Source organism: Lissotriton helveticus, chromosome 5_1 (assembly GCF_964261635.1).
Source record: "Lissotriton helveticus chromosome 5_1, aLisHel1.1, whole genome shotgun sequence".
Classification (NCBI taxonomy): Eukaryota; Metazoa; Chordata; class Amphibia; order Caudata; family Salamandridae; genus Lissotriton; species Lissotriton helveticus.
Window position 1 is genome coordinate 1,518,511,788 of NC_136065.1, and position 25,111 is coordinate 1,518,536,898.

A 25,111-nucleotide genomic window follows, 5' to 3' on the forward strand; every position below is an offset into this window, starting at 1 on the left:
AACACGTGTCCAGGGATGGCGAAGACAGCGAAGACAGCAGAAGATCGAAAGATGATGCATCGCAAACACTTTACTACATTGACCAGAGTTCTTAGGGGTGACACCGCCGGTGTGTGAGTAGTGTGCGACCCCACCCCCATTTGTAACTTTAAAGCTCCCTTGAGCAGCGGGCTGACGAGCCTGGGATCCCGCACCTACGCGCCTGAGTGGTACTATACCTGGCAGATATTGGCAGCCATCGGCAACCCCAGTACACGGCCTATCCCTGCTGATGAGGGGTAATACCCCGAAACACGTGTCCAGGGATGGCGAAGACAGCGAAGATAGCAGAAGATCGAAAGATGATGCATCGCGAACACTTTACTACATTGACCAGAGTCCTTAGGGGCGACACCGCCGGTGTGTGAGTAGTGTGCGACCCCACCCCGATTTGTAACTTTATAGCTCCCTTGAGCAGTGGGCTGACGAGCCTGGGATCCCGCACCTACGCGCCTGAGTGGTACTATACCTGGCAGATATTGGCAGCCATCGGCAACCCCAGTACACGGCCTATCCCTGCTGATGAGGGGTAATACCCCAAAACACGTGTCCAGGGATGGCGAAGACAGCGAAGATAGCAGAAGATCGAAAGATGATGCATCGCAAACACTTTACTACATTGACCAGAGTCCTTAGGGGCGACACCGCCGGTGTGTGAGTAGTGTGCGACCCCACCCCCATTTGTAATTTTAAAGCTCCCTTGAGCAGCGGGCTGACGAGCCTGGGTTCCCGCACCTACGCGCCTGAGTGGTACTATACCTGGAAGAAATTGGCAGCCATCGGCAACCCCAGTACACGGCCTATCCCTGCTGATGAGGGGTAATACCCCGAAACACGTGTCCAGGGATGGCGAAGACAGCGAAGATAGCAGAAGATCGAAAGATGATGCATCGCGAACACTTTACTACATTGACCAGAGTCCTTAGGGGCGACACCGCCGGTGTGTGAGTAGTGTGCGACCCCACCCCCATTTGTAACTTTAAAGCTCCCTTGAGCAGCGGGCTGACGAGCCTGGGATCCCGCACCTACGCGCCTGAGTGGTACCATACCTGGCAGATATTGGCAGCCATCGGCAACCCCAGTACACGACCTATCCCTGCTGATGAGGGGTAATACCCCGAAACACGTGTCCAGGGATGGCGAAGACAGCAAACCCCACTTATAGGTACCTAAATCAGCCACAGAACCCAAAAGCTCTTCTCAGGGCTACCCTAACTCTTATCACTCCAAATGATTATCTTTTTCTAACTTTTTTCACTATTTTTCATCAAAGTACGCTCCCCGGTACGCTTCCCGGTGCGCGTACCGTCGCTCCCCCCGCAAAAATTTAAAAATAATGTTTTTTTTTGGCCTATATGGGCCTCCTAAGACCCCCTCAGAAAACCTAGGGGGTCAGGGGTTGCCTACCGTTCCCCCTTATACCCATTCCCAACGTTGTTTGTCCTCCATTTTCTGTCTCAAATCTACCAAAACACAAAATGGAGGACTGTAGCGCTGCCGGTAGGCGTACCGGGGCGTGCCCCGGTAAGCGCTCCAAAAAATGATAAAAGTTAATTTACATAAAAACCACTGGAGACACTTTCACCAAATATAGAATACGCCATACTACATACCAGTCCGTACCATTTTCCCAAATTTTGTGGAATTCCAATGAGCCATTTAGCCTGTAGACCTCTCTAAATATCCTGAGGTAAATTACTTCACAAAAACACATTTGAAGTGTTAGAATTGACAACCAATTAAAATGTTACTTTCATTTTCTACTATTATTTCATGACATTTGATTGGTTATGTACATGAATATATATAAAGAAAGAGAGGGAAACACAGCCATTTTGACTACTACTTACTGAAGTACATTTCAAGAGCATTTTCACTGACAACTTAAACTTCTTTTTGAAAGGTAAGATGTTACTTTGAAAACTGAAGTATGTTGTCCACTTTAAATTAATTTGGAAAACATTTTCTGATAGTTATATACTATCCCTCTGTAATAGTTATAGATTGAGATAGACTTCTCTGTTATAGTTATGGATGGAGTTAGGCTTGTCTTGTATAATTATGAATTTACTTAGGCTTTATCACATACACTTTTTTGTATTTCTACTTCCAGTCTGATACCATACACTGCCCAAAGATAAATTCACTGTTAAAAAATCAAAACTACCTGTCTGAACTTAAACCCAACAGTGCCCTATCTCTACTGATATATTTATTTTTTATGCAAATTACAGCACGAAAATGGAAGGAGAGCAAAACATTTCTTTTGAAATTGTTCTGGAGAGCAACAATGGAGAAGTTATTGAACCCAATGATGACTTAGAATTCATGGATGAGTCACGGGACTATGAACTACTTCAATGTGTAGAATCAGTAGATTTGCTGATTCAAAATGAGGACATTTCGGACAATCAAATATTAGAAGTTCTGTTAAATTTGTATTTAATAATTCTAAAATTGTTTGAGACATTATTCATTTTTATATGTAATTCTTAAACTAGTACCAAATTGATTATAATGTAAAGTCAGACTTATAGTATACTGTGCAACTTTTTTATGTTACATAGTAATGCAAATTATGTAAAGAGGAGACAGTCTACATTGAATTTAAAACTCTGCATTGGTACCTACATGCTGGTACTTATATCACCCACACAACACAACAACTCTACGCAGAGCTACCCTACCTCTAAACACTTTAAATTATTATTTTACTGTTTCACTGGGTTTTCCCCATGGTACGCTCCCCGGTGCGCATACCGGGTGCTCCCCCCGCGAAAATCGAAAAGAAAAAAAATATTTTTTTTGCCCCGCGGGCCCCTTTTATGGCCCCCACATCAAACCTAGGGGTTCAGGGGGAGGTCTACCCTGCCCCCTTTTGGTCATTTCCCCCTTTGTTTTTTACCACCTCTTGTGTCTCGATCCTACCGAGACACAAGATGGCGGCCGCTGCGGACTGTTTTGAATGTTTACAGACACCCGAGAGCCAATCAGCTTCCCGTGCGCAAGTCGCGTGGCGCACCCGGAGCACTCCCCGGTGCGCGTACCGGGGTGCGGCTCTAGATATATACATTTTTTGGAACCTAAATTACTCAAAATCCTCTGTAGCACATATCTTGAGACATAGCAAAGGCACATCGGGCTACCAGTACCTACAATTTTGCCAAGTTTGGTGAAAATCCATTCAGCCGTTCGAGCTAAAAGTGAAACCGACCGCCCTATGGAAATTAACATGGGGAAAACATGTTTTGGGACCCCCCTTTTATCTCGGCCCCCGCTTCACGGATCCCCCCAAACTTTCAGAGAAGGACCGGAGCGCCGCGAGGCAAAGTTGCAAAAAAATTCAGGCAGATTCCTCAACTGGCGCCAAAGTTATTCCCAATAGAATGTTGCGATTTCCCTATGGAAATCAATCCTAACTATAACTACCTACTGGCGACCGCCAGTAGGTAATATATATATATATATATATATATATATATATATATATATATATATATATATATATATATATATATATATTCACAGAAAAAACCATAGGTTTCACACCAGTTATAGTTAGGAATTAGCATTTAAAAAACCTATTAAATTCACTGAAAAAACCATAGGTTTGACACCAGTTATAGTTAGCTGGAAATTTTACTGACATAAAACCATTGAAATTCCCACGGTATAGTTAGTTGGACTCACTATAACTTGCGCATGCAATGCACTGCTGATGACGTCACATATTACATCACTCATGACATGGTCAGTGACATCACTCATGACATCACTGATGACACCATCCAGTAAATGTGTGTCTTTCTGAAAAATAAATATGTTTTATATATGTATATATAAAGGTCGATGGAAGAATATATGTTTAAATAAGTGTCTAAATGGCTGTTTTTTTTAAAAAACTGATTGGTTAACTGGCTTATTAAGTGTATCTTAGTGAATACATATATTAGCGAGTAATGTTTAAATATTTAAATATATGTATCAGTGTTTCACTTTGTGTATAAGTGGCTGCATGGGTTGGTGAGTAGCTACATGTGTGTGTATATGGGTTATTATTATTTTTTTTAGTATCAGTATGAGTGTCTGTATGGTTTGGTGGGGGTATTACTTAGCACATAAATGCATCAATGACTGACTCACTGTTTGTATGTGTTTTGAAGACAGCATATGTGCAGGACTGTCTTGGTGGATGAGTGTGTATATGTGTGTGTTAGTGAGTGAATGACTGTCTCACTAGTGTCTTTATCTGTAACTACATATGTTTTAATCTAGTATATGTGAGTATTGATGTATATAAGTGAGTATATGTGAGAGTGAGAGATTGTAAGAGTTCCTGTTTAAATTAGTATGTGTTTCTATAAGTGATTTTTTAAGAGAGTAAGTATGTGTAAGTTTCCTTAGAAGTAAAGTGGTAGTGTGTGTATAGCTGTATATGCAAATAAATGGATGTTCAATAGTTTATTTGCATGTGTGAGTATGTGTGTGAGTAACTTTTGGATGACTGTCGGTGTGTAACAGGATGTATAGGTATATCACTACATATGATGAGTGGGTATATGTATGAGTGACTATTTAGAACTGTTGGTGAATGAGTGGATGTGTATATAGATGGTGGAATTACTGAATTGGTTGTTGTAACTGGTATGGGTATCTCCATTTTTTTGAAAATTTTTGTTTCTATTTTTGAATATGTGTTTCAAGGGTTACATTACAGTGAGTCTGTCACTCGGTCACAAGGATGGTGTCATCAGTGATGTCATGAGTGATGTCACTGACCATGTCATGAGTGATGTAATATGTGACGTCATCAGCAGTGCATTGCACGCGCAAGTTATAGTGAGAGCAACTAACTATAACGTGGGAATTTCAATTTCCAGCTAACTATAACTGGTGTCAAACCTATGGTTTTTTCAATGAATTTAATAGGTTTTTTAAATGCTAATTCCTATCTATAACTGGTGTGAAACCTATGGTTTTTTCAGTGAATTTCATAGGTTTTGTAAATGCTAATTCCCAACTATATATAGGGCCTCAAACCTATGTTTTTTTCAGTGAATTTCAAAGGTTTTTTAATAGCAAATTTCTATAACTATTTAATATAACATTTTTTATAATGAATCCTATATTGTATATTTATGTAATACTATTTTTTATATGTATATTGGTGTTTTTTTTTGCCCTGGAGCGCTCCCGGTGCGCGTACCGATGCGCTCACCGGTAAGCGCAGTCTTGCCGCGCCCCGGTTCGCGTACCGGTGAGCGTCCCGTTAGCGTTATTGCCGCGAACGAAAACATCATCGTGCCGTATCGCGTAGCCGCGAGATGCGTCTTATGACGCACGGCGTAAGCGCACCCGGAAGCGCCCGAGCGCATACGATCGTGCTACGTAAGCGCCCCCGGGTGCACCCTGATGTGCTCACGCAACGCGCCCCGGGCACGCCCCGGGGTGCGCAGCGTAAGCGCGTTGGGTCATGTGACCTGAAAATAACACTTTTCATTGGTTCAGAACAGTTTTGTTTTCCAAATGATGAAAGCCCGGGTCATGTGACCTGAAAATAACACTTTTCATTGGTTCAGAACAGTTTTGTTTTCCAAATGATGAAAGCCCCCATCTTTTTTCCTCATTCTCACTTTGTTCTTTGAGTGAGGAAGACCTGTTTCTATTCATTGAGAAATGGCTACAGTAGTAGCAGCAGCAGGAGCATCTGCACCACCACCACCACCACCACCACAAGGACCACCACAACACCACATTGGTGGTGAAGAAGAAGAAGAGGAGGAGGAGGAGGAGGAGCAGAGGCGCTTCCTCCCTGAAGATAATCCCCCTTATAAACCTAAGGAGCACTTTGTGTGGGAGTTTTTTAAAATCCCAAGGGGAGAAAAGTAAGTTAATGCTGCAAAAGTGACTTGTCTCATCTGTGGCACTGTACTTTCCAGGGGGAACCCTGCAAAAAAATATTCATTTGGGAATCATACAATGCTTGGCCACATGCAACGCAGGCACCCAAATAACTATGCTGCGGCAGAGGTCAGACAACTGACCAGAAACCCTCCCCAATCTTCTCCCAGCACCTCCAAAACAAATCAACCCACTCCATCGGGTCCAGAGACAAGGGAGATGGTCCCAAACATCCAACGCCAATTTGCAGATTTTAATATAGTTTGTATGCTTTGCGGGAGTACAATTTCCTATGGGGAGCAAAGCATCAAACTCATCAACCGTGCAGGAGACAACCACAACTGTAGAAAGAAACATACATTTTTTCCTGATTTTTTTTGCTCCAGTTGAGCCGTTTACAATTCCCAGTTTTTTGTTTGTCCCCATAAAAATTACAAAAAAATATAAAATTGTTCATAAAGGCCAAAAAAAGTAAAAAATGTTAAAAAAACAATAAAAAATATATAAAACAACAAAAACAATAAAAAACTGTTCTTTTTAGAACTACCTCCAATTTATAAAAAAATGCTACATTTTTAAAAAACTCTGTCATTCTTTTTTCTCCAGGGTACGCATACCGGTACGCGCACCGGGGCACACACCCAAAAAAAAATAAAGAATGAGTGAGCATGAGGGAAGGACACAGAGAGAGTGATGTTAAGAGAAAGAGAGCTAGAGGGAGCAACACAGAGGGACTGTGTATTAGATAGTAAGACAGAGAGAAGGTGTAATACGGTGTAAGTGAGAAAAGGAAAATGAATAAGGGAGCGAAAGAAGGGAAGAGAGAGGAAGTAGACTAAAGCAGAGGTACTGTGAGAATGTGAGTGGGTGTTGAAAGTAAAGGGAAGGACAGTAAAGGATGGGGAATGAGGGGTAGTGACGGAACCGGAGTAAAGGAACAGCGGTGAGGGAGGGTGAGAAAAGAGCAGTGAGTGTAAGTAAAGAGGGGTGAAAGAGGGTGGATAAAAGTGAATAAGGGTAAGACACGGGAATGACAGAGAGAAAGGACAGAGAGAGTAAAGGAAGGAGTGACTGAAAGGGACTGAGTGAAGCAGCAAAGAAAGGTAAGTGAGGGAGTATGGGTGAGTTATAGGGAGTGAGCATGACGAAAGAGTAGTGACAGAGTGAGGGGACAGAGACCGTGACGGTAAGAGAGACAGAGTGAGGGAACGGGAGTGAGGAACTGTGAGGACAGACGGACTGAGAGAAGGAGTGAGAGGACAGAAGTAAGTGGGAAAGGGAATGAGTGAGGGAGCGAAGGAAGGGAACAGAGGGTAAGGGAAGTAAAGCAGGGGGACTGAAAGAAGTTGAATGTGGTAGGAGAGTAAGGGAAAGAGGAGTAAACATGGAGGATAAGAATAAATGAGGGAAGCAGAGTAAGGAAACGGGAGTGAGGTAGGGTGAGAGAATAGTAGTGAGGTTAAAGCAAAGGGTGATGACAAACTACATTTGTTTAGTGACACTAACCATATAATTAATGTAAATTTAATTACATGTTTTTACTACACTTTGTATCTGTGAAAGAGAGAAGAAAAAATAAGTTATAATTAGTAAAATATATATTTTAAAATAGAAGAGACAGGTCAAGAGGTTAAAAATCATAAAAGTGTACTAAGAAATAAAGTAAGAGTGAAGGACACAGAAAGGGAAATAAAGTAATGTAGAACGACAAAAAGAGGGAAAAAGAAATAGAAGGAGAGCAAATTACTAAGAGTAAGGCAGATACATTCAGTGACAGAGAAGAAGAGAAGAAGAGAGAAATGAACTGAAGGTAAGAGAGATACTAAAAGAATGTGAGTTAGCAAAACTAAATCAGGAAAGAGGAGTAAGTAAAAAGGGAATGACTGAGAGGGAAAGGAGTCTGATTGAGGATGCATTTACAAGTGAGGAATGGAAGATGACTGAGAGTGAGTGAAGGGGAGTCACAGAGTGAAGGGATGAAGGGAGAGAGAATAATATAGAAGGATTGAGGGAAAAGGAGTGAGGAAGTTAGTAGACAGAGGGACTAAGGGAAGGACTGAGTGAAGTGGAGTACAAAGAGTGAGGAATGGAAAATGAGTAAGGGAGCAAAAGAAGGAAAGAGAGGGGAAGAGGACTAAAGCAGTAGAACAGAGAGAATGTGATTCGGTGATGAAAGTAAAGAGAAGGACACTGAAAAATAGGAAATGAGGGGTAGTAATGGAACCGGAGGAAAATAAATGGGATGAAGAACGATGAAAGAGGAGCAGTGAAGTTGTTGTAAGATAAATGATAGAAGGTAGATAAACACAAGTGAGCATAACACAAGGAGAGTGAGGGACTGAGGACATAGAGGTAGTGAACGAAAAACAGAGAGAAGAGGACAAAAGAAAAGAGCAAAGAAAGATAAGTGAGGGAGAGTGGGTGAGTTATAGTGACAGAGTGCTACAAAAGAGGTGAGTGAGTAAAGAGTAATTACTAAAAGAGCAAAGGAGGAAAATACGGAAAAGGGAAGTAAAGCAGAGAGACTGAAAGCTGAAAAGTGGTGCAAGGGAGAGAGGGGATGTAGGCAGTTGAAATGGGAATGAGGGGTTGTGAAAGAAGTGGAGTAAAGGAAGGGGGTGAAACAGAGTGAGAGAAAGACAGTGTGAGTGAGTAAAGAGAGCTGAAAGAGGGTGGAAAAAGGAAAGTGAGTGTGAGACAATGGGAATACAATTTAAATTACACAATACAAACTATAGAATAACTTGTACAACATGTTAGATAGTTTATTTTTGCTGTTTTCAGAATATATTGAATTTCACTAAAAATAGTGAGTTCAAACTACTCATCATATGACAGCGGAAAAAAACCCACAATCTAAAAGATTGTGTTTAAAAAAAACATATAAACTTAAAAATCACATATGTACACTAATCTTTGATTTACTTACTTTTCTTGTAAGCCAAATAGTACATCATGAAGGTCCTTTTCGTTGGAAAATACTCTGCTGTTCTCTAAAACTTCCATTTCATCGACTTTCTATAAGAAAAGCTCCAAGAACATCTGAAATATTTTTCAATGTTTTCATTTCCTGCTTGTGTTCAGTCATGACTCTTTGCTTATTCCTTCACTTTTCCATAAGGCCAAATAGTGTCAGATGTATCAGTATGTTATCAAATTACTCAAAACAAATTCTGAAATTACCGTTTTCCCGACGTTCTGAAAGAAAAGCTCATACAACATTTTCACAATGTTTAAATATTCATATTTCCATCTCTGGCTCACTGATATTCAACATTTCCTATAATACTGATATCACTTATAATGAGATCCACTTACAGTACCTATATGACAACTAGAATTTTTATATTATCTTGATCACTTTTACTCACAATATAATTTTAAACAGCAAATTAACTTTCATTAACTGCTCCCGTCTTCATAGGCCAACTACCTTTACTTAAATTTTGGTTCTAAAAACACTAGATATGAATTTTTTAAGTCAAAAGGCAAACATTGTTTGAAAGTCAAATGAGTATCATTACAGTTAGTCCAACCTTTTCGACATTTTAAATAAATTGTATAATGCCCTGATGTTGTTGAAGGACCGTCATGATAAATAATAGCTACAGTTGCAAAAGTTCTTCCTGAAATTGATAACTGAAAAGCCACGAAATTCTTAATAGAAGTTGTCAATTTAGTTCCATCAGGTCTACATCGTTGGAACATTAAAATGACATACTGACCATAAGTTTGTATAAATAATGTGGACAGCATTGCAGACTTAGATTGGGTACACACCCTATTGTGATCAGCTGCTTTAACTAGATTATTAAAAGACACTGATTTGCAGTCTGGTAAAGTCAAATATATAAATCTTTCAGTGTCTATTCTAGTACTACTTGATAAACTACAATTGTCGCAGTCATGCTGCCATTGATAAGAAAGGCTAAAAAGATTTTTTATATCTACACCTTCATCTTCCAATACATCAATATATACATTAAAAATTCCTGACAATCCTGCTGAATATTCTGTGAAAATAGTTTTTGACCAGAACATATGTCTAAAAGATTTCGAATTTCTGAAACACTTTCTATTTTTGCTCTATCACTGCTACATTTCTCAAACACAGAATTCAATAAACAGCAGAATCTTTGATCCCGATTCTCAACAATCGGTTCTTGTAAAGTTTGAAGAAAAAAAACAACATTGACCACTACATTAGCATAGCAGTTGACACCAGAACTATTTTCAAACTGAAATCCAACAATATCTTCAACAGAATCCTTTTTCTTTCTCCTTACAATTACAGTGTCATCTACTTTTTGTCTTTTTGCTACTACCTCACTGCAATTATTCTCATTTCTTCTTTTTCGACCTACCACACGTTTTTCAAACAGAGGATATTGAGGCAAATGTGGAGCATACTCTCTTCTTAACCTATTGTATTCTTTAACACAATCTAGATCTGCACAAATCTTTGTCTCATCACACTCAATCAAGTACAATCCTGATAAAGTTCTGACTTGTGATAATGCCACATATGCCATACCCTCTTTAAAAACAGAAGTTCCAATGTTCACCAAAGCACTATCTACACTTAAACCTTGAGATTTATGAATTGTCACCGCATATGCCAAACAAACAGGAAACTGTTTTCGGCGAACATATAAGTCTTTCACAAACAAAAATCTAGCTGAACAACGACTGATTTGTTGTATTTGGTCAATGCCATCAAATTTAATTTTTAAAAATTCAATTCCATCTCTATTTCTGTAATTCACAAAATCAACAACATGACCCATTGCTCCATTTACCAGACCTCTTTCAACATTTAAATTCCTTCTCAAAATGATACGACAATTTAAACACACATGCAGAGTCTTTTCAAAACCAGCAGTTTTAGATATACTCTTCTCTAATGAATCAAATTTTGATTTCAAATTTTCAGACAAAATAATTGTTGCTCCCATATGCTCTATTTTATCTATAGCTTCCAGTTTCACAATCTCTTCATTTTCTAACTTTAACATTTTGTTGTTGAAGATGGAACATTCTTTCACAGTTGGCATCAAACATATCTCAGATTTGTTCTCAGTAATTTTCTTAAAAATATTCTCTGGAAGAATGTTTTCATTTGGATACAAATTTGAAATTAATCATGCATGTAAAGCTTCTTTCCCATGCTCACTTAGTTTTCCGATTCTTACATCTTGTAGAATATTTTAATAATCTTCATCCTTTGCCTGTCGCATATTTTGAAGCAGTTCTGCATATTTGAAGTTTAACCATATATTAACATTTCCAATGCTTCCTAGGCACTTCCTGGTATCTTCATGCGTGAGCATTTTAAACACTGGTTGTCCTTTCACTGGAGTCAACTGCAGTAGATCTCCAAAAACAATAATGTGTTTCCCTCCAAATAACACATCATAGTCTGTTCTAAGAATTTCTTGCATTCTCAAAAGCACAAAAGCAAGCATTAGATTTGAGACCATGCTTACTTCATCAATGATAAGAAGTTTAATTTTCTTCAAGACTCTGGAAACTTCAGAACACGCATCTCCAGATAGCTTGTGGTATTGCAATTTATTATCATGCTCAACTGGTAGCATCAGTAAACGATGTAAAGTAATCCCTTTAATGTTATGTACTGCCAGCCCAGTTGGAGCTGTTACAACACAAGACAGTGGTGATTCAGTCCTTTTCTGCAGATAATTTCCAATTGCTTTGATCAGAAAACTTTTTCCAGTTCCCGCTTCTCCACTCATGTACATTTGGACAAGCTTAAATGATGTACATGAGCACTCTTTTTTCTCATGACTGAATCCATGTTCAATCTGTTCTGTGACTTCGTCATATATCTGTTTCTGCTCAACGTTTAGTTGTTTCACCCAATCTTCTAAGTTAATTACATCCTCTTCAGCTTGTTCCACAGCTCTTTCCACCTCATCCATGGCAGTGGCAGCTTCATTTTGAATAATTGGTCCTCCTAGTGGATCCTGACTCAATGAAGTAGAACTCTGACTGTCTTGAGAACTGTCTCTAGCAATCTCTGCAGCAATTGTGGCTTCTTGCTCTATTTCTTCATTCAACATTTGCAGATCATTTGGAAAAACAGGACATTCTATGGTATCCTTGGTTGCATTAAAAGAATCTTCGTAACAGAGAAAATCTCCAAGTAGTTCCTTTTCTGTACGCCATGGCTTAAAGAGTTGCAAAAGAGCTAAATAATAAAATTCCCTTTTGTCTGGAGATTCGCAACTCAATTTTCGATGATTAATCAAATGGCCTTTTCTCTGCTTCACTAGACATCCTTCACACCCAATGACAGCATATATTCCATTATTGATATCTTCTGTGATGTTCCTCTTATAAGTATAGTTTTGCAGAACTTCCTACAAACAAGTGTTCTCAAGATGACTACTTCTATTTGGATAGTATGTATCCAACATATTTGTCTTCAAAATATCTGTACTGTTTGGTTCTTTCTCCGCCAAATACTCAATTTCTTGTACAGATTTCAAAACTCGGTTTCGTGTTGCAGCAAGACCTAGACTCGCCCAAATGATTGTTCTAGATTTGGCATAGAGACTTGCTGATGATAACCGATCAGAACATTCATATGCTCCAATTTCTCGATGCGACAACATCTTCAGACTGAAACTGTATAATTTTTTACTTATACTCTTTTCATGTGAAATGTCCTCCCACATTTCCTTCAGTTCTGTCTTTTCTTTTTTTGTGATGTAAGACGTCACATATCGAGCCACAGCGATAGAGTTGTCAGCAACGAACTGAATATCCGTGTTAGCATTCTACATGGACAAAATCACTGGGTTGTAGTCGTTGATGTACTTGGACTCTTCGTTTCTTTTGAAATTGTATGTATTTTTTGGTGATATCCTCGTCACAGTATGTCGCAGAGAAGACATCAAATTATTTACTCTTCCTTTGGAAATCACTGGTCATGGAAACCCGAAACAACATTTTGTGTAGAACTTTTCCTTGCTTCTGAATTTTCGACGACAGTACTTTCCACAACGATGGGATTGAAAGCGTAAAACTTGTTGCCTTAAACTGTTTTCTTCTGTAGTTTTCAGAACAGCACATGTTGAATACTCTTCAATGAAACTCATCACTGTTTCATCCGAATCTGTTCCAAATTTGGGTGCATCTTTAATCCATAACAACATATGTATGTGAGGAGCACCTCTCACTTGATACTCCTTTCTCCAAAAGAAATCCAAAACCTCTCCAAGGGGAGGATTTTTTTTGTTGGTAATAAAAGACATCATAGCTTCAAATCTATGATTGAAATATCTGCATACATTCACTGGATCCAAAGAACACAGTTCTCCAGGTGTTTTGAATTCTATATTTTGTATATTTGCATTTGCCTCTCGTAGAAATTGAAGTAAGTCGTCCCATGCATACTCAGCACAGCTAAGAGTGAGGAACCATGTAGGAGTTCCTAAGTTTCTTAGCATACATTTCAATTCCCCATGACGACTGTACCAATACTCGTTTGTACCACGCTGACATGCCATGAGATTGATTAGATGAGATTCCAAAATATTGTCTTGCAGATTGACTTTCTCCATAAAGTCCCTCGCCGAAACATTTTGCAGATGTGCTCCACTTTTCAGTATATGGTTTACTGCATAAGAAAGCCCAGACAAGTCACTTTCATTCAGTAGATGAAACAAATATGGAATGCATTGACGAAACCTTGGATCTTCAGCATATAATCTTAAAGTCCGGTATTCAGATGCAGGAATTTGAACTGGTTGATCGTCATATCGTCCACCTCGACCTGTTGGAAATAACTGTGGAAAACAACGAGCTTCCAAACTTTCTTCCCATACACAAATGGGACTTCCTTTTGCTGATTTCATTTGAAACAAGTCAATTGCATTCCCCATTACTTCTTTGGAATGCAAAGGATGAACAGTATAATGTTCATATATTTCTTCACTTCTAGACACATCAACTTTTTCAATTTGGCCAGCTGAACAATCACTGTCTTCTTCTGCAGCTGTTTCCTCTGCTCCAACACATACATGTTTGTAGTACTCATTGTTTTTGACCAAATACAACGTTGCCTTTTTGACTTTCCTAACATCCACTAAATCTTGCCAGATTTTCTTACTCTTTGTCGGAACCCCATTAACTAGAATAACCAGAGGTTCCTCTTCCACTTTTTCTACACTAATTGTATCAATATTTTTCCTGAAATCTAGAGGCAAATAAAGAACTGTTCCCTTTAATCCTCTCTGTAAAGCTGAAGGAGGCAATTTCCCTATCTTAGGCTCCATGCAAACAATAGCCTGAAAAGGATGGACACATTGAATAAAAATAGATTCATATGTATTTAAATCCATCAATTCAGGAGGAATGTCTACCAACTCAAGATTATTATGAACAGCTCTAGCAGGCATTCTGTTTTCATTTAATTTATTATAACAATATTTACAAATACGCTGATCAGAACTCAAATCAAAAGAATTCTCCACCAACAAATAAGTTGCAAAATTCTTCCATTCACTATTATTTTCCATTTCACTTTTTGCATATAAATCAACTAACCTAGTCTGAATCTTATAATGAGTCCGTCGACAACACACACAAGTAAAATTAGGCCTTTCACTTGATTTCACCTTAAACTTGGTAATTTCCTGGTCAAACCTTTCTGTACTTGAAATCTGTACATTGTCTTCCACATTACCTTCTATTACTGTGTCAATTTCTACACTGTCCTCTTTTTCACCAAAATAACAAATCTCAATTTCTTCACAAATCTTCTTCACATCTAATTCAGTTCCATGCAAAAGAGCACTGTTTAACTGTTTAAGCTTAAGTGCTGGACTTTTTGCATAATACAACCTTCTCACTAATTTCCTCCTTTTATTATGATGCACTGCTAACATCCTAAAATGATGAAAAACACTGTGACATACTTTTCTAGAAAGACAAGCCAGTGAATGCCCATGCAAACCTGTGTTTTCTCTCACTCTGCAAGGATCTAAGTCTTGCAACATCTTCATTTTCTGTTTTAGACTTTTCTTACTATATGTAAGTAAGAAATTACGAAGCAAATCGATTGAATCCTGTCGCACACTTCAAATACTACTACACTTCCAAGTGTACACTGGACCCTTAGTACGTCTCCCTAAAACTTCATCAGCTAACACCTCTTCTGCATCTCTAGACACAAGTTTCTCTTTTCCAATCAGACAACCATCTTTCACCTCATATGCTCGACCACTGGTGTCAACTGCATGCACCAAATCATTCTCCTGGAAGTAACTCTCCTCATTAAAAAATGGCTCACAACTTGAACTATGTATCCATTCTCCAGAAAAAACTTCACAAAAATTAGTCCGATTAACTATTCTTTTGCATCTACTGTTCGATTTGAAATCATCAATTGCCTTGTTAAGTATCCTAATTCTATTGATTACTAAAATAAATATTTTTTTCTTAACTTCAAAAGCTTGATCAACAATCTTCTCTACATTTTCCTTTTTCTTGTAAAAAGCAGCTCTCTGTTTACCTTTTTTAACATTTTTTAACAAATTTAAAACTACTCTATTGCGAAACATTCGTTTACGAATGCCCCTAAATTGGTTTTGCCTTCTATTCCTATACATATTATTCTCTCCGAATGTCTGACAAAATATCGATAACACAAATATCGATATACAAAAATATCAGAACAAAAATATCTAAGTCAAAAATATAGGAATCCTATCCCTAACAAGGTAAGTACAAATATATCGAAAAAAAATATATAGAATGACAAAAATATCGTTTTTTGTAAAATATAGTTTTTTTTATTAAATAAAAATCTAATATTAACAAAATAATACTTATAAATGTAATAAACATATTTAAAAATGTACTATAATATTTAAAATTAATACATAATGTAATACAAATTAATATTAATAAATATATAATACATAATATATTTTTCATTAATATTAACTCTAAATTAATTATTTTCATAACTTATAAAAAAAAAATATAATAAATTACTAATACATTTATATACATAAAATAATCACATAAATAACAAATAATAACAACATAATATTAATAAAAAAGCTAAATACATTTTATGTGTATGAGTAAAAATTACTATTCCCTCTCCAGAGAGTGCAACAGTAGGGAAAGTGTTGGATAGCGTAGGGGTAACAATTACTATTCCAACTCCAGAGAGTGCAACAGTAGGGAAAGTGTTGGATAGCGTAGGGGTAACAATTACTATTCCAACTCCAGAGAGTGCAACAGTAGGGAAAATGTTGGATAGCGTAGGATTAAAAATTACTATTCCAACTCCAGAGAGTGCAACAGTAGGGAAAGTGTTGGATAGCGTAGGGGTAACAATTACTATTCCAACTCCAGAGAGTGCAATAGTAGGGAAAGTGTTGGATAGCGTAGGGGTAACAAATACTATTCCAACTCCAGAGAGTGCAACAGTAGGGAAAGTGTTGGATCACGTAGGGGTAACAATTACTATTCCAACTCCAGAGAGTGCAACAATAGGGAAAGTGTTGGATAGCGTAGGGGTAACAATTACTATTCCAACTCCAGAGAGTGCAACAGTAGGGAAAGTGTTGGATCACGTAGGGGTAACAATTACTATTCCAACTCCAGAGAGTGCAACAGTAGGGAAAGTGTTGGATAGCATAGGGGTAACAATTACTATTCCAACTCCAGAGAGTGCAACAGTAGGGAAAGTGTTGGATAGCGTAGGGGTAAAAATTACTATTCCAACTCCAGAGAGTGCTACAGTAGGGAAAGTGTTGGATAGCGTAGGGGTAACAATTACTATTCCAACTCCAGAGAGTGCAACAGTAGGGAAAGTGTTGGATAGCGTAGGGGTAAAAATTACTATTCCAACTCCAGAGAGTGCAACAGTAGGGAAAGTGTTGGATAGCGTAGGGGTTGAAATAACATACTTATAAAAAATAATTAATTATTACTTAATTACATTAAAATTAGTTCCCACCATATTCCCCTATAAACACACAACCCACAACAGAACACATTTATCAATTAATGAATTATTTAAAATTAATTACCAATTAATTTTAATTATTTACCAATTAATAACAATTAATGTATGCTTCCTACTAATTAATAATTAATTCTACATAATTAAATTACTTCCCACCCTATTCCCCTATAAACCCATAACCCGCTACAGAACATATTTATCAATTATTCAATTAATTATAATTATTTAAAAATTATTCTCAATTAATTAATTTATAATTTCTACTAATTAATAATTAATTTAACATAATTAAATTACTTCCCACCCTATTCCCCTATAAACCCACAACCCGCTACAGTACTAAAAGACAACATTTAATTAAATTACATTAAAAATAAATTATTAAACATAATAAATACAATATAATATACACAAAATGTATTTAAAAATCAATATAAGTAACATCGAAATTATTTACTTCGATATTACTGACATCGATATCTAAAACTTCGATATTACTAATATCGATATTAAGAGTGTCGATATTACTTACCTTCTATATTATGTCCCTTCGATATTTAAACTTCGATATAATTGTATATCGAAATTTAAAACTTGATATTTTGTCTGTGTACCATTCTCTCCTGCTGCGGTAGTAACATTTTTGGGGGGCCTCTCCTTCCTTTTCAAATTTGCTCTCTCCTTCTGTATATTCACATTCCCATTAACATTCTTTTTTGATCTACATATGTTCCGAAAGAAAGACTTAGTTGTCTTACCAGGAGCTTTTTTTCTGTTTTTTGAAGTATTTGTTGTAGAGGAGTGCTTTAATTCCGTTGCTGTTTTTGATTTTTTCCCCTTGGCATCTTTTCTTCTCCTCTGCCTTGAGGGCATATTTCCTTACTATTGAAATCTTGATTTCAATCTGTGGTAAAAAAAAAGAACACATTATAGACCACTATTACCAAACAACAAAGCAATGACAATAAGCAAACGATATAAACACTAGTTTACAACATATCTAAGTTTATACCACAGCAACTATGTAACTAGGAGTAAGACAGAGAAAAAGAGCTAGAGGGAGTAACACAAAAAGACAGAGAGTGTCAGACAAAGAAACAGGTAGAGGGAGTAAAACATAGAGAAGGAGTAAGACAGAAAGAGTGTATAATATGTTGTAAGACAGAAAAAAGATGTAATAGGGAGAGGGAGTAAGTCAAAGAAAGGGAGAAAGGGAGTAAGTCAGAAAAAGGATGTAACAGGAAGTAAGACAGAGAGAGGCTGTAAAACGATGTAAGACAGAGAGAGGGTGTTAGAAGGTGAGAGGATGTAAAAGAGACTAAAACAGAGAGAGGCTGTAAAAGGTAGAGAGAGAGAGTAAGTTTGAGAGAGGGTGTAAGAGGAAGTAAATCAGAGAGAGGATGTAACAAGGAGTAATGAGAGAGAGGGAATAAATCAGAGACAGGGTGTAAGAGAAAGTAAGTCAAAGAGAAAGTGTAAGAGAGTGTAACACAGAGTCAGGATTTAAAAAGGAATAAGTCAGAGAGAGGGTGTTAGAAGGGGACTGATGGAAAAATAGAGTAAGTCAGGAAGAGAATATAAGAGAGACTTATACATTCTTGATAATACTTGGTAAAGAAATGTTGGTGCATAAAGGAATTGCATTTTGTAAATAAGTGAGGTTTCAGTAGTGTAATGAAATGCTTATACATATGACCTTTTCTCTGTTTTTTAAATGTTATTCTAAAAAAAGATTTCGGGCACATGAATTGGTTTTACATTATTGACAAGCATTTGATAGTATCTACATGATTTAAAAAATATATTAGCACATTTTACAATCATGTCACCTGTGTTTTCTCAGATTAGTAAGTATATTGTGCACATGAGGTGCGGCCTGTCCAGGGGTGCAGAGGAGGTGAGGCCTGTGTCCAAGAGTGCAATGGACAGGACTCACCTCCTCTGACCCTTGGACAAGCCTCACCTCCTCCGTGCGCCCTGGACAGGCCTCAATGTATTGGGTATAATTGATGGTAACAGGATGCAGATAAGGTGAGGCCTAACCAGGAGTGCAGATGAGGTGTGGCCTGTCCAGGGGAGCAGAGGAGGTGAGGCCTGTGTCCAAGAGTGCAGTGGACAGCACTTCATAAAGCCTCTCCCCCACTGCACTCTTAGACACAGGCCTCACCTCCTCAGCAACTTTCACAATGATGAAAGCCATTTCGACTTTCCTCACCTCCTCTGCACCTTTCGCAATCATGTCAGGTGTGTTTCCTCATATTAGGAATCAGATTGTGTTTTTTATTGTTGCTTTCTGTTATTTTTTTGTTAATGCTTGCTAAAAAATTTCTGCTGCATAGAGGAATTGTATTTTGTAAAAAACTGAGGTTTCAGTAGTGAAATGGAATGCTTGTACATATGACCTGCGCTCAATTTTTTAAATGTTAATATAAAAACGATTAAAGTGCAAACGAATGGTTTTAGCATTTTCAGAAGGATTAGAAAGTGTCTGCATGATTAAATAAATATATCTGCACTTTTCACAAACATGTCAGCTGTGTTTTCTAAGATTAGGAAGCAGATTAAGCTTTTTTATTCTCCCTTTGTGTCATATTTCTTGATAATACTCGGTAAAGAAATGTTACTACATAGAGGAATTGTATTTTCTAAAAAAATGAGGTTTCAGTAGTGTAATGGAATGCTTCTATATATGACCTGTGCTCTGTTTTTTAAATATTAATTAAAAATCGATTTAGGGCACATGAATTGGACCCCTGGACAGGCCCTACCTCATCTACACCCCTGGACAGGCCTCACCTCATCTGCACCCTGTTACAATCAATTATACCCAATACATTTAGGCCTGTTTAAAAAATGATTTAGGGTTGCAGATGAGGTGAGGATTGTCCAGAGGTACAGAGGAGGTGAGGCCTGTGTTCAAGAGTGTAGTGGGAGAGAGGCCTGTCCTGGGGAGCAGAGGTGGTGAAGCCTGTGTCTGAGAGTGCAGTGGACTGGACTTCATGAAGCCTCTCCCACACTGCACTCTTAGACACAGGCCTCACCTCCTTTGCACCCCTGGACAGGCCTCTCTCCCACTACACTCTTGAACACAGGCCTCACCTCCTCTGCACCCCTGGACAATCCTCACCTCATCTGCAACCCTGATTAGACCTCACCTCATCTGCACCCCTAGACAGGCCTCAGCTCATCTACACCCCTGGACACGCCTCACCTCATCTGCACACTGTTACCATCAATTATACCCAATACATTGAGGCCTGTCCAGGGGGCACAGAGGAGGTGAGGCTTGTCCAAGGGTCAGAGGAGGTGAGTCCTCTCTACTGCACTCATGGACACAGGCCTCACCTCCTTTGCACCCCTGGACATGCCTCACCTCATCTGCACAATCTACTTCCTAATCTGAGGAAACACAGGTGACATGATTGTAAAAGGTTCAAATATATTTATTTAATCTTGCAGACACTATTTATTCCTTCTCAAAAATGTAAAAGCCATTCATTTGCCCCAAAATCGTGTTTCCAATAACATTTACGAAACAGAGCGCAGGTTCTATGTACAAGCATTCCATTTCACTACTGAAACCTCACTATTTTTAAAATACAATTCTTCTATCTATCAAATGTTGATACCAAACATTATCATTAAACTTAACAAAAAGCAACAAGAAAAAAGCTCAATCTGCTCCCTATTCTAGAGTAACACAAGTGACATGATTGTGAAAACTGCAAATATATTTATTTAATCATGCACACACTATTTATTCCTAGTCAAAAATGTAAAAGCTATTCATTTGCCCAAAAATTGTTTTTCAAATAAGATTTAAGAAACAGAGCACGGGTCCTATGTACAAGCATTCCATTTCACTACTGAAACTTCACTATTTTACAAAATACATTTCCTCTCTCTTGCAAACATTGATACCAAGCATTATCGAAAACCATGACACAATTCAACAAGAAAAAAGCTCAATCTGCTTCCTAATCTGAGTTAACAGAGGTGACATCATTGTGAAAGGTTCAAATATATTTATTTAATCATGCAAACACTATTTATTCCTTCTCAAAAATGTAAAAGCCATTCATTTGCCCCAACATCGTTTTTTAAATAACATTTAAGAAACAGTGCGCAGATCCTATGTACAAGCATTCCATTTCACTAGTGAAACATTACTATTTTACAAAATACAATTCCTCTATCTTGCAAATGTTGATACCAAGCATTATCAAGAAACATTTCACAAACCAACAAGAAAGAAGCTCAATCTGCTTCCTAATCTGAGGTAACACAGGTGACATCATTGTGAAAGGTTCAAATATATTTATTTAATCATGCAGACACTATTTATTCCTTCTCAAAAATGTAAAAGCCATTCATTTGCCCCAACATCGTTTTTTAAATAACATTTAAGAAACAGTGCGCAGATCCTATGTACGAGCATTCAATTTCTCTAGTGAAACATTACTATTTTACAAAATACAATTCCTCTATCTTGCAAATGTTGATACCAAGCATTATCAAAAAACATTTCACAAACCAACAAGAAAGAAGCTCAATCTGCTTCCTAATCTGAGGTAACACAGGTGACATCATTGTTAAAGGTTCAAATATATTTATTTAATCATGCAGACACTATTTATTCCTTCTCAAAAATGTAAAAGCCATTCATTTGTCCCAAAATCGTTTTTTAAATAACATTTTCAGAAACAGACCGCAGGTCCTATGTAGAAGCATTCAATTTCACTACTGAAACCTCACTATTTCACAAAATACAATTCCTCTATCTTGCAAAAGTTGATACCAAGCATTATCAAAAAACATGACACAAACCAACAAGAAAGAAGCTCAATCCCGTTCCTAATCTGAGGTAACACATGTGACATCATTGTGAAAGGTTCAAATATATTTATTTAATCATGCAGACACTATTTATTCCTTCTCAAAAATGTAAAAGCCATTCATTTGCCCCAAAATCGTTTTTTAAATAACATTTTAGAAACAGACCGCAGGTCCTATGTACAAGCATTCAATTTCACTCCTGAAACCTCACTATTTCACAAAATACAATTCCTCTATCTTGCAAATGTTGATACCAAGCATTATCAAAAAACATGACACAAACCAACAAGAAAGAAGCTCAATCTGCTTCCTAATCTGAGGTAACACAGGTGACATCATTGTGAAAGGTTCAAAAATATTTATTTAATCATGCAGACACTATTTATTCCTTCTCAAAAATGTAAACGCCATTCATTTTCCCCAAAATCGTTTTTCACATCACATTTTGGAAACACAGCACAGCTCCTATGTATAAGCATTCCATTTCACTACTGAAACCTCACAATTTGACAAAATACAATTCCTCAATGCAGCTAAAACTTTTTACCAAGCATTATGAAAAAACATGACACAAAGCAACATTAAAAAACCACAATTTGCTTCCAAATCTTCTCCATAGAGTATACAAGTCTCTATCTATATTAAATTAATCATTACTCCCCTTTACAAATGCTTTGGGAGATTGAGAACAGTGTCAGACACACACACCAATATTTCTTTAGCAGAGCAAAAGGTATGCACTCCAGACACTGCAACCATGAATGACACAGAAAACCTCTAATTCTACACACATATCCCTCATGTTAACCAATTAAAACTCTTCCCTCTCTATTTTCAAACCAACACCCTTCCCCCCCTCAGCCCTTTCTACCTGTTACCATAGCAACTCCCTCCTCACTGAGCTCTCAGGTTTAAAAGTTTATTCTACAATGTTGCAAATGAACTCAGCAAGGATGTTTGACCTCTCAATACACCAGCTTATCCGGTGCAATGTTTCTTTAAATGACTTTTTCTTAACCATTCAAATTACTTCTTTCACAGAACAGAACCATGCACCCTAACTTTCAGTTTTCAACTATCTGAATCCACCAATCATTGCTTGTGATTCAAGAGCACTGAAACTCCACAGTTTTTTTTGCAAACTCCTACTGTTCCAACTGCCATTTCATTCCCACACTTCATCTGACTGCACCAGAACCTCCTCTCACCATGTATTCTGTCTGGAATATTGGACATAGCTACATCCACTGGGCTCAAAGGTATGCAGCTATCAGAAATTTTCACAACCTTGATTTACCAAATGTGGACATCAAGTGGATTGGCCAAAGAGGATTGAGATGTCATCAATTGATACCATTGGTGAAAACCTTTTACCATCTGCCACACCCTGACCTCATAATTTTGCACTGTGGTGGAAATGACCCAGGCACTTTGACTGGGGTAGGTCTGGAAATGCTTTTAAAGGACACCTTTGGGCAATTAATGACACTTTTTCCACAAACTACCTTGGTATATTCCAATATATGCCAAAGACAGAAATGGAAGTTGTCCAACCAATTTTGTCCACAATTTGAGAAAGCACGGAAACATGTGAATAAATCTGTTTCTGCTTACATGAGAGACTATGGAATGGGTTAAATATACAACAATAACTTGCGTTACAACATGCAAGATATCTACAGAGGCGATGGTGTGCACTTCTCAGATGAGGGTAATAGAATATTCCTCCTGAATTTAAGACTGTGCATTGGAACCTACTTGTAGGTACCTAAATCAGCCACAGAACCCAAAAGCTCTTTTCAGGGCTACCCTACCTCTAATCACTCAAAATGATTACTTTACTCTAACTTTTTTCACTGTTTTTCACCAAAGTACGCTCCCCGGAACGCCTCCCGGTGCGCTCCCTGGAACGCCTCCCGGTGCGCGTACCGGGCGCTCCCCCGCGAAAATTTAAAAAAACATGTTTTTTTTTGGCTTATATGGGCCTCCTAAGCCCCCCTCGGAAAACCTAGGGGGTCAGGGGGTGTCTACCGTGCCCCCTTTTACCCATTCCCAACGTTGTTTGTCCTCCATCTTGTGTCTCAATTCTTCCAAAACACAAGATGGAGAACTCCCGTAGCGCTGCCGGGGCGTGCACCGGTAAGCACTCCCCAAAAATGTTAAAAGTTAATTTACATAAAAACCACTGGAGATACTTTCACCAAATATAGAATAGGCCCTACTACATACCAGTCTCTACCATTTTCCCAAATTTGGTGGAATTCCATTGAGCCATTTGGGCTGTAGCCCTGTCTAAATATCCTGAGGTAAATTACGGGACAAAAACACATATAAAGTGTTAGAATTTACAACCAATTAAAATGTTGCTTTCATTTTCTACTTTTATGTGCTGACATTTGATTGGTTATGTACATGAATATATATGAAAAATGAGAGGGAAACACGGCCATTTTGACTAGATCTACCTGAGGTACATTTATAAAGGATATTCTCAGAAAACTTCAACAGCTTTCTGTAAGGTAAGTTGTTAATTTGTAAGGGGAACTATATTGTGTACTTTAAGTTAATTTGGAAAAACGTTTTCTGATAGTTATTTACTGTCCCTCTGTTATAGTTATAGATTGAGATAGGCTTCTCTGTTATAGTTATGGACTGAGTTAGGCTTCTCTGGTATAATTATGAATTTACTTAGGCTTCATCACATGCACTTTTTTATATTTCTACTTCCTGCCTGATACCTTACACTGCCCAAAGATAACTTCACTGTTAAAAACTCAGAAGTACCTGTCTGAACTTAAACCCAACAGTGCCCTAACTCTACTGATATAGTTATTTTTTATGCAATTTACAGCAAGAAAATGGAAGGAAAAGAAGACACAATTAATATTTCTTTTGAAATTGTGGTTGAGAACAATCCTGAAGAAGATATTGATGACTTGGAATTTATGGATCAGTCTCTGGACCAAGAATTAATTGACTGTGTAGAAAGCATAGAATCATGGAATCAAAATTATGAGGACATTCAAGATGATCTAATGTTGGAAGTTCTATTAAATTTTGAAAATTCAGAACAATAAATTTATATTTAATAATTAAAAATTGTTTGAGACATTATTCATTTTTATATGTAATTCATGAAATAGTACCAAAATGATTATAATATAAAGTGAGACTTATAGTATACGGTGCAACTTTTTTGTGTTACATAGTAATTTTGCTCATAGTTACTTCCTTTCTCCCACTATATTATCTCCAATGTGTATTTGACATCTCTTTTTCATCTCCTGCCTCCATGTTGTTTCTGCTTTCCTGACAGACTATGGTACA